General features: G+C 45.7%; 1 protein-coding gene across 2 annotated transcripts in view; it reads left to right on the top strand.

The window, feature by feature from the left end:
* Window positions 1–17,404, top strand: part of TTPAL (alpha tocopherol transfer protein like) — a 63,915-nt gene that overhangs the window by 11,139 nt on the left and 35,372 nt on the right. The window lies entirely within an intron of this gene.

Raw genomic sequence — 17,404 nt, 5'->3', positions numbered from 1 at the left:
CAGAGTAGTGAGTGCAGAGTGCAGAGTAGTGAGTGCAGAGTGCAGAGTAGTGAGTGCAGAGTGCAGAGTAGTGAGTGCAGAGTGCAGACTAGTGAGTGCAGACTAGTGAGTGCAGAGTAGTGAGTGCAGAGTAGTGAGTGCAGAGTAGTGAGTGCAGAGTAGTGAGTGCAGAGTAGTGAGTGCAGAGTAGTGAGTGCAGAGTAGTGAGTGCAGAGTAGTGAGTGCAGAGTGCAGAGTAGTGAGTGCAGAGTGCAGAGTAGTGAGTGCAGAGTAGTGAGTGCAGAGTGCAGAGTAGTGAGTGCAGAGTAGTGAGTGCAGAGTAGTGAGTGCAGAGTAGTGAGTGCAGAGTGCAGAGTAGTGAGTGCAGAGTAGTGAGTGCAGAGTGCAGAGTAGTGAGTGCAGAGTAGTGAGTGCAGAGTGCAGAGTAGTGAGTGCAGAGTAGTGAGTGCAGAGTAGTGAGTGCAGAGTAGTGAGTGCAGAGTAGTGAGTGCAGAGTAGTGAGTGCAGAGTGCAGAGTAGTGAGTGCAGAGTGCAGAGTAGTGAGTGCAGAGTGCAGAGTAGTGAGTGCAGAGTGCAGAGTAGTGAGTGCAGAGTGCAGAGTAGTGAGTGCAGAGTAGTGAGTGCAGAGTAGTGAGTGCAGAGTAGTGAGTGCAGAGTGCAGAGTAGTGAGTGCAGAGTAGTGAGTGCAGAGTGCAGAGTAGCGAGTGCAGAGTAGCGAGTGCAGAGTAGTGAGTGCAGAGTAGTGAGTGCAGAGTAGTGAGTGCAGAGTAGTGAGTGCAGAGTAGTGAGTGCAGAGTAGTGAGTGCAGAGTAGTGAGTGCAGAGTAGTTAGTGCAGAGTAGTGAGTGCAGAGTAGTGAGTGCAGAGTAGTGAGTGCAGAGTAGTGAGTGCAGAGTAGTGAGTGCAGAGTGCAGAGTAGTGAGTTCAGAGTAGTGAGTGCAGAGTAGTGAGTGCAGAGTGCAGAGTAGTGAGTGCAGAGTAGTGAGTGCAGAGTGCAGAGTAGTGAGTGCAGAGTGCAGAGTAGTGAGTGCAGAGTAGTGAGTGCAGAGTAGTGAGTGCAGAGTGCAGAGTAGTGAGTGCAGAGTGCAGAGTAGTGAGTGCAGAGTGCAGAGTAGTGAGTGCAGAGTGCAGAGTAGTGAGTGCAGAGTGCAGAGTAGTGAGTGCAGAGTGCAGAGTAGTGAGTGCAGAGTGCAGAGTAGTGAGTGCAGAGTAGTGAGTGCAGAGTAGTGAGTGCAGAGTAGTGAGTGTGCAGAGTAGTGAGTGTGCAGAGCAGTGAGTGCAGGTGCAGAGTGGTGTGTATTGGCAATGTAAATGACAATGCCATTTATTTATGATTTAAAGAAAAAAAAGAAATGTCATAAGCAATGCCAATTGCTCTACCTTTAATGATGCCGAGACCATTGCATTGCAAATGCTTGTTAATATTGCTAGCTACTTCGTCGCAGCTGTCAGACTAAGAAAAAAAGCCCCCCCTTTGCTATCCAATGTATATTTTTATTTTTTATTTTTACACACTTGCTTTTTTACACTGATTTATTTATAGTATGATGCCCTGTTTTAACTTTTTTATTTACAGTCAAGATTCTGATTTACAGCCTCCAATACTATATTTTGTCGCCCTCATCCTTGATAATTTGGATATGATATTTTATTGTGTTTTATGTGTGACTTATGTATCGTTTTTTATGGTTTTTAATAACCGAATAAAGTGGGTTGTTTTTGTTGTTGATAAAAGACTGTTTTATTGACAGTCCTATCATTAGGAGTTATACCAAATTCCAGTAGCAGCAGCGCCTGAGGTGTTAATCTTCTTAGGTTTTTTTTTAATTTTCCAATTTTCTTACACATTAAGTAACAAACAATATCCAATGTGGTCGCAATTCAGTCACATACTTGCAATATATAGATCAAAGTATTAGGCATCACAGCTGGAGGGATGTTCAAAATAACAAAAACAGTGTTATCCTATCTCTCGGGCCGTCCAATCAATATCTTCAACATTTCAGTTGGTTATTAATTCTAGTCTTTTTCTTCCACTTGTCCGCTTTATCAAAATATTCAAACATAGGCAACAAAAATAATCTAAGGGTGCTTCAGATAACATAAGTCACATGTCTAACAATATGGCCTGTCATCCTATAGCCTGAGGTTCTATGCCATTTTCAACCTGTGAGGTTGACTCTCGGCATCTCTCCTCATTATACACCCTGTACAGGCCCCATATATCTTTAGGGCGTGGGGAACTTGGCATGAGGGAAGCGTATATTTCACAATTTATATTACAATATGCCAGGCTACGCAGCCAAGCCTGTAGAGTAGGAGAAGTTTGTTTACCCCATAGCAGCTCTATTTCCCGTTTAGCTAACAATAGCCCAAGAGCAGTGAACCTCCTGATCTTTTTGGGAAAGTTGACCTTGTATCCCATGAGAGCAATTTTTGGCGTGGAAAGAAGCATCAGTGATGTCATTGCACCCAATGTGACATGCACCTGTTCCCAATATGTCTGTAGTTTAGGACAAGTCCATGTAAGATGGGCAAAGTCCGCATGTGGGCATAACATTTCAGGCAGTGGTGCGGCCTGGAAGGATCAATTCAGTGTGACCAAGCTGGCGTATGGTGTAATCTGCGGAGGAATTTAAAGTGAATGAGTTTGTACCTGCTGTTGAGGGATACTTCGTCACCATGCAACATTTTTCCCATTGATCGACAGTAATGGGACGGCCAAGATCGCGTTCCCATGCAGTGCGCACTTTAACACCTGACCCCGGTCAAATACCAGTGCAGGACCTATACATTTTGGAAATGAGATGGGTACCGTCTCGCACTCGATTATCAACGTCAGCGGGTCCATAGGTTCCGGTGCAATCGGATAAGTAGGGAGTGTGAATACTTTGCATTATAAAGGCATCCATGAAAGACCTGTCCTGAAACCGGGTGTCATAGGATATAGAGAGGATATGATCATTCAGATATAGATCACCTATCTTCGTGATGTTAAATTTGGCCAATGTGCGTTGTACCAGTGTTTCGTCCGTAATGGGGTAATCTTCTTAGGTTTAATAAGTACCCATTGGTAGTACATTAAATGACATTCAATTAGTTCCTTATTGAGTGATTGAAGACAGTACATGAATATATTTATTAAGATGTAAGTTCTCTCAACAAGTGTTCAGTTTATGAACCCCTGAGTTTACTATCAAACATCTTTAGCAGGTTGCTTGCACTGAGAACTTTGCAAATCGCTATCGTCCATAAAAAATCAATCCACATCTCAACCAGCTCTGACGTCAACCTCGCCAACTCAGAACACCTTCACTTCCAGATCCACATCAACCCCAAGACCACACTCAGAGGCACCCTCCTTTACAGGCCACCAGGACCCCACGCCAAATTCAGTGAAGACATCACGGACTTCATCACTCCACACGCGCTCCCCTCCAAAGATTACATCCTTCTGGGAGACCTCAACTTTCACCTTGAAAAGAACAACGACCGCAACACCACCACCCTCTTGGACAACCTCGCCAACCTCGGACTTAAACAACTGGTCACCTCCCCCACCCACATCGCAGGTCACACACTCGACCCCATCTTCACCTCCAGCAACCATGTCTCCTTCAGCCACACTACGGATCTCCTCTGGACTGACCACAGCTGCGTTCACTTCACCTACAACAAGCCGAAACCCACCAACCACCTCCAACCAACTCTGCAAAGAAACTGGAACAAAATCACCACCGACCAGATCTCCTCATCGCTCCTTCTAAACACCCCAGCCCACTCTTCTAACCCAGACCAAGCCGCCGCCAACTTCACCCTATGGTTATCCAACACCGCCGACATCCTAGCACCACTGAAAAAACGTCAAAGCAAACCTGGCAGCAAGAAGGCCTCATGGTTCAACGATGATCTTAAGAAGTCCAAAAAACTCTGCCGCTCCCTTGAGAAGGCCTGGAAAAAAGACCCAACCACTAGCACCAAGGACGCCTTCAAAAACGCCACCCGCACACACCACCAACTAATCCGAAAAGCCAAGAAAACAGCATTCAAGGATCGACTAGACAACAACGCCCACAACAGCAAGGAACTTTTCAACATCGTCAAGGAATTTACCAACCCCTCGGCCAATTCCAACGACATCACCCCCTCTCAAGCCCTCTGCGACTCCCTGGCTTCATTCTTCCACAACAAAATTGCAGACATCCACAACAGCTTCGACAACCAACCCGGAGACCAACCCACCCAACCTTATGCTGGACATTCTCCCCCCTTGAACACCCTCAACGACTGGAACCCAATCTCCACTGAGGACACCATCCGCCTGATGAACTCCATCCACTCAGGATCCCCCGCAGACCCATGTCCTCACCACATCTTCAACAAAGCAGACTCCGTCATAGCACCGCACCTCCGAGACGTCATCAACTGCTCCTTCAACTCCGCCACCTTCCCGGAGAGCTGGAAACACGCTGAACTCACCGCTCTTCTGAAAAAACCCACAGCGGACCCCACCGAACTCAAAAATTACCGCCCCATATCGCTCCTTCCTTTCCCGGCCAAAGTCATCGAGAAAGCTGTCAACAACCAACTCGCCGCCTTCCTCGAAGCCAACAAATCCCTCGACTCCTCACAATCTGGCTTCCGAGCAAAACACAGCACTGAGACCGCCCTCATCGCAGCAACAGACGACATTCGAACTCTACTGGACAATGGAGACACAGTCGCCCTCATCCTCCTCGACCTCTCTGCAGCCTTCGACACAGTCTGCCACAGCACCCTTCTACAACGCCTCAGAAACATCGGAATACAAGGAAAAGCACTTGAATGGATCACCTCGTTCCTCACCGGAAGAACCCAGAGAGTCCGCCTTCCACCATTCAAGTCCGAGGCCACTGAAGTCATCTGTGGCGTACCACAAGGATCCTCACTCAGTCCCACCCTCTTCAACGTATACATGAGCCCCCTTGCGGCCATCGCTCGCCAACACAATCTCAACATCATCTCCTACGCGGATGACACCCAACTGATCCTTTCTCTCACCAATGACCCCAGCACCGCCAAAACCAACCTACACGAAGGAATGAAAGAAGTTGCCGAATGGATGAAACACAGCCGTCTGAAGCTGAACTCAGATAAAACAGAAGTCCTCATCTTAGGTACATCCCCCTCTGCATGGGACGACTCTTGGTGGCCAGAAGCCCTTGGAAAAGCACCCATCCCGACAGACCACGCACGGAACCTAGGCGTTATCCTGGATTCTTCACTCTCAATGAACAGACAAGTCAGTGCCGTATCCTCATCCTGCTTCAACATTCTTCGCATGCTCAAAAAAACATTTCGCTGGATCCCCACCGAAACCAGAAAAACAGTCACCCATGCTCTGGTCACGAGCCGACTGGACTACGGGAACACCCTCTACGCAGGTACTACCGCTAAAATCCAGAAGAAACTCCAACGAATCCAAAACGCCTCAGCCAGGATCATACTAGACATCCCGCGTAACGAACACATCTCTGGCCACCTGAAAGACCTCCACTGGCTGCCCGTCGATAAGAGGATCACTTTCCGACTGCTGACCCACGCACACAAATCATTCTACGACATCGGACCAGAATGCCTCAACTCTCGACTGTCCTTCTACACCCCCTCCCGCCAACTACGCTCTTCCAGCCAAGCCCTCGCCACTGTACCCCGCATCAACAAGACCACTATGGGAGGTAGATCCTTCTCATACCTGACAGCTAAAACATGGAACTCACTCCCCACTTACCTTCGCCTTACCCAGAACCACCTAGCATTCAGAAAGCAACTTAAAACGTGGATATTTGACAAGTAATCCTCCCCCCTTCCCTAAGCGCCTCGAGACCCTCTGGGTATGTAGTGCGCTATATAAATTCTTTGACTTGACTCTTTGACTTGACTTGTGACATCTGTAATAGAGAACTAGATATTATCACACCCAAGTAGCTATAGTTATAGTGCAGCTTTCTATTCAGATTAGACCAGCTGCACTCATTAAAGGGCCAATGGGACACTTTTTGCGTTGCTTCATGATAAAGTTAAATGCAAATTTACAAAGTGATTCTTTCGGGGAACCAATGTGTGTTTCTGAACTTGGGAACAAGGAGAACACAAGTAATCCACTTCACGAGTTAAGCATTGATCAGCTACAACACTACGTAAGAGAACAATATGTATTAACAAACAAAAAAGGAGCTAATGCAAGATTCTGTATACAGTCAATAGGAAGAGAGTAACCTCCTTATTTTGTCAAGAGGCAGTCCATATACATCAAGCTCATAGAAATCCAATGTTGATGTTTCGACCTGTATGAGTATAAATTTTTGGAACCCGGTTTGCCATCCATACTAAGGCCTCACACACTTCCACCCTCCATTTAGAGGTGTCGAGGGAGTATTCCGATCTCTTGTCAGGATGAAGACCTGACTTCCAAAAATGTCTTTCTATGAGTTAAAACATGTTGTTTATTTGTTGGATTTGTGACATCACTTTCACAAGCACTGCACCGTTTTTCAAATTGTGGAACATCCTTATGAATGGAATTGTTTGCATTACATTGGCTAATACAGTTTGATTCTCTTACATAGAGTGTTGTGGGTGGCCAAAGTATAACTCGTGAGGGCGAATCCTTGTGTTCCCCTTTTTTACAAGTTAAAAACAAATTGGTTCCCCCCAACAGAATCACTTTGTACATTTATATGTAGTGATCCAGGTTCTGAGGGTTACCAAGCTTACCCACTGTAATTACATTTTTTGCATGATGAACGGTTCGCACTCTGCTTTTTATGAACAGTTGTATTACTGTTGATTTGAATGTCAGGGCAGTCACTACTGAAGCATGTTGTGGCCACAGACTCGGGGTGTTTCTGAGAGGTATCTAGAAGAAGACTAGGGCTTGAAGTCTATACAGCACGGATTTTACTGTTTTACAAAACCCCATTCATCCAAATGTTCCAAATGGGTAACCTGAATTGTAAAAGAAAGTGAGAGTTAAGGGGCATTTTCTGAGCGGCCAAGATGGCGGGCGCTTTTTATAGCTCTCATGGACCTCCTCGTACATCTTGAGGAATCCTCTTGCTGGATCGTTTAAAACTGAGCCTCTACCAACCTGCACATGTTTTGATGTTTCTAAAGATATACAATGAGCAAATCCAGGTTGAAAGATGTTGCAGGACCTCTAAGTACATCCCGAGGCCTGTATGGCGTGACCCAGTCAAAATGGAATTTCAACGGCTGACAGTGGCCCCCTTAGCTGATCATGCCAAGCTTGGTTGATGCTCTGAACTGGAGGACTCCTGAGGCCCCCGCCAGGTGCTGAACTGCTGTTGCCTGCTCTGGGTGAGTTTGGGCAGGGGATTCGGGGGTCAGCGAGGCCTGCTTCAAGGAGGCCTCCCGAGGACCTGTGAGTCCCCCATGCGGCCAGTTCCGCTGCAATAAGGGAGCCTGTGGAAGCTCTGGGTTGCGCCAGTAGAGGTGAGCAGGGTCCGCATGAGGACATTTGACCCCTCGCCTGGCTTGGCAGATAAGCGTACTGGGCCCCACAGGTCCTCGGGTACTACATTCAATGAAAATTGTAAAATTATTTAAAAGATTACGAGTGAGCACAGCACCGATCTCGCATGGGAAACATCAATGGAAGTCAGTTCTTGCGTCTCGGCCTCCCCTTGGGTCTAATCCGCTAGTTGCAGATGAGAATTTAAACATCTGGCTTACTAACTCGTTGGATGCTCTCCTCCCCAAAAAGAAACAACTCACCAGGGGGAAGAGAGTGGGATCGGCGCCCTGGTATACATCTGAGCTGAGAACATTGAGGAAGGGCTGCAAGAGGCTGGAGCGGACCTGGAGGAAAGATTGGAGCGAAACGAGCCGGAGAGATTAACGGGCGGCTCTGAGTACCTACAAATCTGCTATTCGGGTAGCAAAATCTGGATTCTTTGAGGAGAGAATAGGCTCGGCGGCAAACTCCTCAAAAGAATCATTTAGGGTCATTAAAGAACTCCTGAAAACCCCCGAACCTCAGGTCATTCACGAGGACCCACGTGAGAAATGCTCAGAACTGGCCTCCTTCTTTAAAACTAAAATTGATAACATCCTTGCATCTCTTCCCCGGCTATCCGAGGACGTCTCCTCCGGTGGTAGCTTAAGCCCTCAGCCAAGGGGGCGATCAGCAGAGTTGGTTTCTCTTGGTCCTGTCACTGTGGAGGAAGTTCTCACAGTCCTGACGACCATGAAAAGTGGTTCTCCGAAAGACCCTGCACCTATGAAATATCTGAAGCAGGTAGCCCCTACCATCGGCGGTCCAGTGACGGACCTTATAAACCTGTCTCTCACCCAAGGAGTGGTACCCCCCAGTTGGAAAGGAGCGGTTGTTAAGGCTCTTTTGAAGAAGTCTAACCTGGACCCAGCCGACCTTGCCAACTTTAGGCCTATTTCCCTGCTCCCCGGCCTCAGTAAGGTGGCGGAGAAGCTGGTGAATAGTCGCCTATCAGGCTTTTTGGAGGCCAATTCCCTTATGGGCGACTCCCAAACGGGCTTCCGCCCCGGTCAGGGGACAGATACTGCCCTGCTGGCAGTCGTGGAGAATGCTAGGAGCATTTTGGATTCAGGGGGATCGGTGGCAGTGATCCTCCTGGACCTCAGTGCTGCATTTGACACCGTAGACCATCAGGTGCGTCTCCAACGGCTGTCGGGGGTGGGGGTCTCTGGGATGGCCCTCAAGTGGTTCGTTTCCTTTTTGGAAGGCCGGACATTTGAGGTGTGGGAAGGCCATGAGAAATCACCCTCAGTACCTCTCCAGTGTGGTGTGCCACAGGGCTCATCGTTGAGCCCTACCTTATTCAACGTTTATATGGCCCCGCTGGAGAGTGTGGTACTGCCTCTGGGTATCAAGATCATCAGCTATGCTGATGATACTCAGTTGGTGGTAGGCCTTTCCCAGTCGGCTTACCAACCCGACCGGCTGCACTCGTGTTTGGATAAGATCTTCACGTGGATGTGCAGCTCAGCTCTCAAGCTTAACGGCTCCAAAACGGAACTGATGCTGCTGGGGAATTCCCCTCCATCTTTATCTCCTAGCAGCTGGCCCAACTGCCTGGGACCGGTACCCACCCCCAAGCAGGAGATCAAGAGCCTGGGGGTGTGGCTCGAGCAGGACCTTTTTCTTTAAAACACACGCAAAAAAGACCGCAGGCGTGTGTTTTGGCCTGCTCCGATCAGCCCGAAAGATTCTACCCCTCCTCCCAGTGGCCTCTAGGAGGTTACTCATTCAGGGGCTTATCATCTCGCGGTTGGATTTCAGCAACGCGTTATTTCTGGGTGCTCCAGAATTCACCCTGAATAAACTGCAGCAAGTGCAGAATGCGGCCGCCAGGCTCCTGACGGGCCTTCCTAGGTGTCAGTCCGTTCGCCCTGCGCTGAAGGCGTTACATTGGCTCCCTGTCAGAGAGAGGGTGAAATTTAAGGCACTCTGTATCGCCCACAAAATTCTGCAGGGGAAAGGCCCACCTATCCTAGGGGATATGGTTCAGCCTTACAAGGCCTCCCGCTCTCTCCGTTCTGACGATCAACACCTGCTGCAGGTTTGGAGGGTGAGGAAGGCAAGAACCGGTGGCAGAAGGTTCTCCATAAACGTGGCCACCCTGTGGAACTCTCTCCCTCTGCACTTACGCTCGGAAACGAGTCTTCTACGGTTCCGCAAACTTTTAAAAACTTTTTCCCTGTCTAGTTCTTGTGCCTATTGTGGTAGCGTATCTTTCTGGTTGAGCGCGGGGATGCCCAAGGGTAACCAGGCGCTATATAAAACTCGTTAATAATAATAATAATTCTTGTGTGTTTTACCTTATAACCTCCCATTGTATACATTCCTGTTACGAGGATCCTCTCTGAGACTTCAGACACAGATGGTCTGAATGCCAACACTTAGCACTCATTTAGGTCACTTAACATATCTGTTTATTTATGTATTCAAGTTATTTGTGTAGGACAGATCTTGCCACAAGGACAATAAAGAGCTTCATATGTAACACGGAAATATCACGAACTAGAGTCACAACTGGCTGATTAACATGAGAGTCAAGGTGTGTTAGAATTAAGGTCTGGTTTACAATTTGACAACTTGTTCACTGGCAGAATGGACCCATGCTTAATTATGTCACCCATCTTCACGTTGCGCCGAAGGGATGCAGAGGTCCGCTAATTCTCCTGGTTTTGGAAAAAAGTTGAAAATTGTCACTAAACCAAGCAACCTGCCTCACTGCAAATCAATGCAGCATATGAATTGACCTTCAGTGGACATTATGCTTGACCATAAAATAAATGGTACTTCTGAGTAAATGCTTATAAAACTAATTTATATATGACAAAATACCATGTATTTTTTTCTTTAAGATCTTCTCTTGAGCATATTTGATTTGAGACCTTTTGCAGGTGATCTTGACATTCGTTCTTCAGGCAGTACCCTTTACATTTTTTTTTAATTTTTTTTTTATATTTTTATTTTATTTATTTTTCTTCGTTAGAACATATCATTATGAGCATTACTTATATCACAATTTTGCCCATTACTGTATTTTTTTGCGTTGTTTAAACTCCCGCCTTAAAAACTAAGATACAAATTATACAATAGAAAAAGCATACACGTTATCCAGTTCAGCTATAATAAGAAGCAAACTCCAAAGTAAACACAAGAAATCAAAAAGATGAAAACCGAAAGCAGTAAAAATACCGATACCATCAACATATTCCCGCCCCCCTCCCCTAATTACTCCTTTTTTGCCTCTCTTTCCATTTACATATTGGCTCCCAAATTCTTGTCCCCAATCGTCTTCCACTTCTCCCCTTTCGAGCATAGATTTTTTCCTCTATATTATATGCATACAGAGTATTTGCCAGCCAGGTTTGGAAGCTCGGAGGGCTTTTATCTAGCCACGCCCTAGCAATTGTGAGCCTATAGACAGCCATTATTACAAATAGAAATTCAGCATAGTGAACCTGCTCTTCATTATTCACACCTAGCATAATCCAAACCGGCGTAAGGGATATCTCAATACCCAGTGATCTTACCAAAAACCCCTCAATCTCACTAATCAATGTTCGTAATTGGGGGCATGATGCAAAAATATGTACGCTATCTGCTTCCAACTCATTACATCTGGGACAATTGATTCCTTGATTTCCCCCCCCATTTTGCAATCTTTGCTGGCGTAAAGTACAAAGAATACAATGTTTTATAATGCTGTGATTGCAGCGGGGCAGCACATAGTATCGTACAACCCAAATTCAAAGAATCATAAAACAAACTACTGTCAACTCCCAGTTTATCCTCCCATTTCTTGCTAAATTTAACTAAGTCATCCTGCTTATTTTCCACCAATGCTGCATAAAAGGATTTGATAGAGCAGTCCCCCATCAATTTTATTTTCCCCATTATTTCTATTTTATTAAAACCTGCTGGTCCTCCAACTTTGTTGTTCAGAAAGCTTCTAACCTGTAGATATTTGAAAAATCCCCTATTATCTAAACCATATGTGTCTCTTAGCTCTGAGAATTGCTTAAAGCCATCCTGTGAATATAGATCTCCAATTTGCGTAACCCCCCTTAGAGCCCACTCTGCCATAGTGTGATCCGCAAAAATTTCCTTAGGGAGTGTCCTGTTGCTAAATAATAAGACATACCTGTTATACCTCCCAATCTTTACTTTCTTTAAGAATGCATTCCAGATCGTCACTGCCGCTTTTACAGTTTTGAACTTAGTCCTCTTAAAGTAACTATAGTCAATACATTTTAAAAAACAGTTCTCAGTATTTGCCCCGAGCGCGACAGCATAAACCTCTGTAGACATCTTTTGGAGCCTTACATCATCAGGGTTTCCACCAATAAGACCTTGGATGTATTGCAGCACAGTAGCCATGTAATATAAACGAAAATCAGGTGCCCCCCATCCTCCTTTTTCTCTGGGAAGCGTCATGTACCTATAGGCTCTCCGAGTTTTACCTTGGGCCCATATAAACCTATTGCATATAGCCTCTATACCATTAAACCAGCTAGCTTCAATCAGCAAAGGTACAGCCCTAAACACATACAAAAATTTGGGTAAAATCATCATTTTGATTATATTTGTACATCCAACTAACGACAGGTGTAAATTGTTCATTCTTTCCAGATCTTTTTTCATTTGAACAATCAAAGGATCCATGTTCTTTTCCACAATTTTACTTACTTCTGCTGTCATTTGTACCCCTAGGTAGGTTGCCATATTCGCCACTCTGTCATCATTACAAATTACCCATTGATTTTTAACTATTTGTGTTTTAGTGGTATTCAAACTATATCCGGAGAACTGACCAAACCTCTCGGCTTCTGCTTCAATTGCCCTAATGGCAACTGAGGGTTCTGGAGTCAAGATAGCGACGTCATCCGCATAGGCTAATGATTTAAGCCTACGACCATTTAGTACTAATGGTAATATCTCTTGATTAATTTCCAATTTTCTTATATAGGGGTCAAGGTATAGAGAAAAAAGCAGAGGAGAAGAGGGGCAGCCCTGCCTTGTACCTCTCTGAATGTTAACTGCAGCCGAGAAACCTCTATTAATTCTTATTCTGGCCGTCGGATTTATGTATAATGTCTGCAAAGCCTTTATAAATCCTGGTCCTATACCGTGCCACCTCAAAACATCCCATAAATATCTCCATGAGACCCTATCAAATGCTTTTTCAGTGTCGAGAAACACCGCTGCCATTGGGTCTTCTAGAGTATCTGCTACATCAAATGCCGTAATTACTAACCTAGTGTGGTGGGTTGTTCCCTTGCCTGGGACAAATCCATGCTGAGAGGGAATAACCAACGATTCAATTTTCCTGGATAACCTTTTTGCTAACATTTTGGAAAACACCTTAACATCGGCGTTCATTAACGTGATAGGTCGGTAGGAGCCCGGGACATCTGTCGGTTTGCCTTTCTTTGGAATAACAATGATGTCTGCTCCACCCCAAGAATTTGGAACAGACTCACCCAATTGTGCTAACAGCATCAGATTATACATATCTGCTAACAGAGAGGATTGGAAGATTTTATAAAATTCAACTGGGATCTGGTCCGGGCCAGCGGCCTTCCCAGATGGCAGCTCACTCAAGGCCTCAATCAGTTCATCCACCTTGAATTTCTCTTCCAGCTCTTTTCTGTCTACTTCCTCCAATTTTGACGGCTCTATCTCCCCCAAGTAAGCCCTTATGTCCTCTTCTCCTCCATCTCCTTCTGATTGATACAGTGTCATATAAAACTGCCTAAAAACCTCTCTGATCTGTTCAGCTCCCTTAACATTGACTCCTTGGTTATTTTTAATCTCCTTAATGTCTGCCATCCCATCTCTTTGTCTAGCTCGTACCGCTAATATGTGACCAACTCTCTCACTGAGTTCATACGCCTTCTCTTTATTAGCCGTGTACTTCTCCACTGTCCTTTTTGCCAACCCATCCATAACCTCTGCTTTTAGAAGAACTAACTTCAATAAAATCTGCTCAATTGATGAGTGCGCATTTATAGCCATCATAAGTTCCTCCTCTGCCTCTCTAATTAATTCGTTATCTCTCTCTACTTTTTCCCTCTCCCTTTTCTGTGCAGTAATAACATAGCTCAGGGTCATTCCTCTTATTCCGGCTTTACAAGCATCCCACACTATCCCTGGTGTTGAGGTACCTCTATTAATTTCCCAAAATTCCTTAATCCAATCAGACATTTTTACCCTATACATTTGATCCTGGAGAAGCATTCTGTCAAATGTCCATTGTGTCGGCTCCATATTTCTCTTTTGCCCAAGATTTACAGTTAGCACTAGTGGGCTATGATCTGAAATGATCCTAGGTTCTCTTACTATCTTTACCCCATTTACCAAACCTCTTGTGATCAAAAAATAATCCAACCTAACTAAAATCTGGTGGGGAGCTGAAAAAAAGGTACTCCCATCTAGATTCGGATGGCAATATGGCCATGGATCCTCTAGAGAATTATTCCTTGCCATATCCGCTAAGGCCCTGTAAGTTCTCTTTTTTCTTCCCGTATATTTCCTGCTAGAATCTAAAAAACTACTATCTGCATCATGGAAATTCAGATCACCACACAAAATAATAGGCTCTGGCCACTGTGCAAGTTCCGCATCTAAAAATTGAAAAATATCTGGATCGTCTCCAGTAGACCCATACACTGAGACAAGCGTAAAAGTTTCTCCCCTAAACGTTAGTTCTGCTATGACCCATCTTCCCCATTGATCCTCCAACTTCCTTTTGACTAGTGTGTCCTGTCTTTTGCCCAAGATTACCACCCCTCTTGTCTTGGTATTCTGATTGGTTTTTGCCAAAACATTGAAGCCAAGTTGATCAAATAAATAGGCCTTAGTACCCTCAATGTGTGTTTCCTGAAGGCACACTAAGTCCGGTTTTAGCGATTTTAACAAGGAAGCAGATTTTAACCTCTTATTTAACTCATTGAGTCCACATATATTTATTGAGACTACTCTACAGGTCATTATATTTCACAAATCTTCCTATCTCAAATTTCCATTTGAACCAACAGGCTTTAATGATTATCTTTGAAATTTCACCTACATTTTTTCCCCCCTTGAGTTCGCTTGTGTACCTTACCCCGTGCAACTTTTTGTGTATCTTTTCTGTCTCTTACTCCTTCACCTCGTTTGTGCCCAAAACCAACGTGTTTGTCTCCCCTCCCCACCACCCACCCCTCTCCCCCCCTTACCCCCCACCCCTTAGGAACCCCCCCCCTTGCTACAGGCAAATAGGCCAATCCTGGCCTATGTGTAGCCCCCTGAAGTCTGTAGAATCGCTACTCTCTCCCATCCTGGTTTCCTCACTGTTAAGTCTTACTAAGTACCTCTCTTTATCAATATCATCTTGCCATCTTACGGGGTCTTTGGTGGAGTTCTCGTGGGAGACCTTGGTGGGGTTCTGGATCTAGTTCTACTCTCCTTACCATTACCAGCTTCCGAGATTTCTGCAAGATATTCTGCTGCTTTTACCTCAGAAGTAAACATTCTGGTATAACCTTTCCTGATTACCTTCAGCCTTGACGGGAACAATAGATAGGCTTCTGCCCCTTGCTTTTGGAAGGGCCCTATCATCTGCCTCAGTTTCCACCTTCTTTCCACAGTAACGTGGCAGAAGTCTGGCCTGGAGAAAAAAGTGTTCCCGTCAGCTATCTTCCTTGAGTCAGGCCTAGCTTTATCTATTATTTCCTGTCTTGCTAGAAAATTGCCTAGAAAAACCAACATTGCTCTTGGGAGCCCCTTCTCTTGTCCTCCCCGATTTTTCTTGAACAGTGGGTACCTATGTGCTCTCTGCACTTCGACATCCCAGTGCCATTTCGACTCGGGAAAGGCCTCTTCCAGAATCTTAACCACATAACCTCTGGGGTCCTGCCCCTCTTTTCCTTCCTCCAGCCCCAAAAGTCTCACATTGTTCCTCCTTTGGCGATTCTCAAAGCTTTCTAGTTTCCATTGGAGGTCTTCAACCACCTTTACTTGATCCGTTTGAAAAGATTGCCAGTCTGTCACTTCGTCTTCCACCCTGCAGAAGGCAAGATGGCCGCCGTAGCTCTGTAGAGAGTAGTCGCACTCTCACTCTCTCCCATCCGAAGATGCTGAAATACTGATGCTGAAATACTGCTGAATCCAGGGATGTGGGGTCTGGTTAACCAGGTTCAACGTACTCCGACAGATATATTTTATAACCCTGGCTGGTTGTGGGGTCTCACAGCAAAGAAAGTATCAAAAAAAGTTTTAAACTGGCTGATTTGGTGGAGAAGTGCGATAAGCTCCGTGAAAGTGCCCTTCGAGATGTCCCAAAGAGCTAAGGCAGACAGAGAGAAGTCGGCAAACACAGGACCGACTAAAGCCTCAGCCGCAGCAGTGAGAGAGGGGGCTGTTCCGAAAACTACCTCTCTGAAGAAAGCAGCGGAACTCCCTAGCCGGTCCTCAAAGAATGTGGCAGCAAAGAAGACTGGAAAACAAGAAAAGAAATCCGAGGCAAGTACCGAGACTCGCTCGGGAATAACTAAAACGGCGAAGGAGATAACAATGGAAGGAAAAGCGCAGCGCGCACAAACAGTACAAACAGCACATGCGAAGGATCAAAAGCGGCAAGCGACCCTACCAGAGTCTTTTACGCCAAGAATATCATCAGCTATCCCACGGATAGAGATCCAGGAAATCGATCGGCGCCAGGAGAAACCGCTGGTCGAGAGGGCAGCGCTGCCGGTGTCGGCTGTCGGCGTCCATGGAGACGGATTGGAGGTGAACGCGGAAGCAGGATCGGCGGGCCGCGAGGACGCAGGCGTTGGAGGCGGCTTGGTTGCTGGGCAACCACCGAGCGCTGCAGAAGTCGGCTCAATGCGTGCAGAGCATAACGCAGAAGCCATAGAAGCTGCGGAAATCAGAAAGGTGAACAAGGAGGCTGGTAAGAACAACAGTCTCGAGGAGAATGTTTCAAACCCGCTAGAGAATCAAAATAATTTGCTGATGTTGGATGCTCTGATGGCTGTAGAGTTAGAGTCACATAGTAATCCTATACAGGGTGCAGGATCAAGTTGGGGCAGCACCCAGAGCTTAACGGAGCAGAAAGGGCTGCTTCTGAGTCATGACACTGGCAGAAACACTAAAAGTATAGATAGAAGTATGAGGGGAGGCTCTCCAGAGTTTTTCTCGGTCTATGAGGAATCAGATTCATCAAATGCTAGCGAACAGGAGCCAGAGGAGTCAGAGGAAGAGGAGAGTACTGAGCGCACCTCTGATTCGGATACTAGCAAGGGTTCTAGTGAATTTGCGACGAAAAAGAGAAAAGGATTGGGCAGTGGCAAGAAAAGAAATGGTAGAGGATCAAGGAGTAGTATGACTAAGAAACTGTCATGGGACTATGCTGCTACTTCAGAGACCTACAAGGAAAACGAGCAGGAGGGAGCGGAAAAGGAGGGGGGGCAGAATACACAAAATGTAACCCTTGAAATGTTGTTTGGGACTTTAAAACAGATGCAGAAGGAGGCAAGAACTGAGAGCAGAAGGGCAAAAAGAGACACAAAAAAACTTCAAGCGTCACTAAGGAAAGTAAGCAGAAAACAGGAAGAGGTTGAAGGGAGAGTCTCACAAGTTGAGGAAAGGACAAGCAGGGTGGAAGACGAAGTGACAGACTGGCAATCTTTTAAAACGGATCAAGTAAAGGTGGTTGAAGACCTCCAATGGAAACTAGAAAGCTTTGAGAATCGCCAAAGTACCCTTTACATTTTTATTAGTTTATTAGTTAATGAAAACCTTTTCTACTTAAAATTTTGTTTTTTACATGAAGGCGACTCTTTACTCGTAAGAGAATCTTTGTAAATGATAT

This window comes from Lissotriton vulgaris, chromosome 7 (assembly GCF_964263255.1).
Source record: "Lissotriton vulgaris chromosome 7, aLisVul1.2, whole genome shotgun sequence".
NCBI lineage: Eukaryota > Metazoa > Chordata > Amphibia > Caudata > Salamandridae > Lissotriton > Lissotriton vulgaris.
This window is presented reverse-complemented; position numbering and strand designations above follow the sequence as displayed.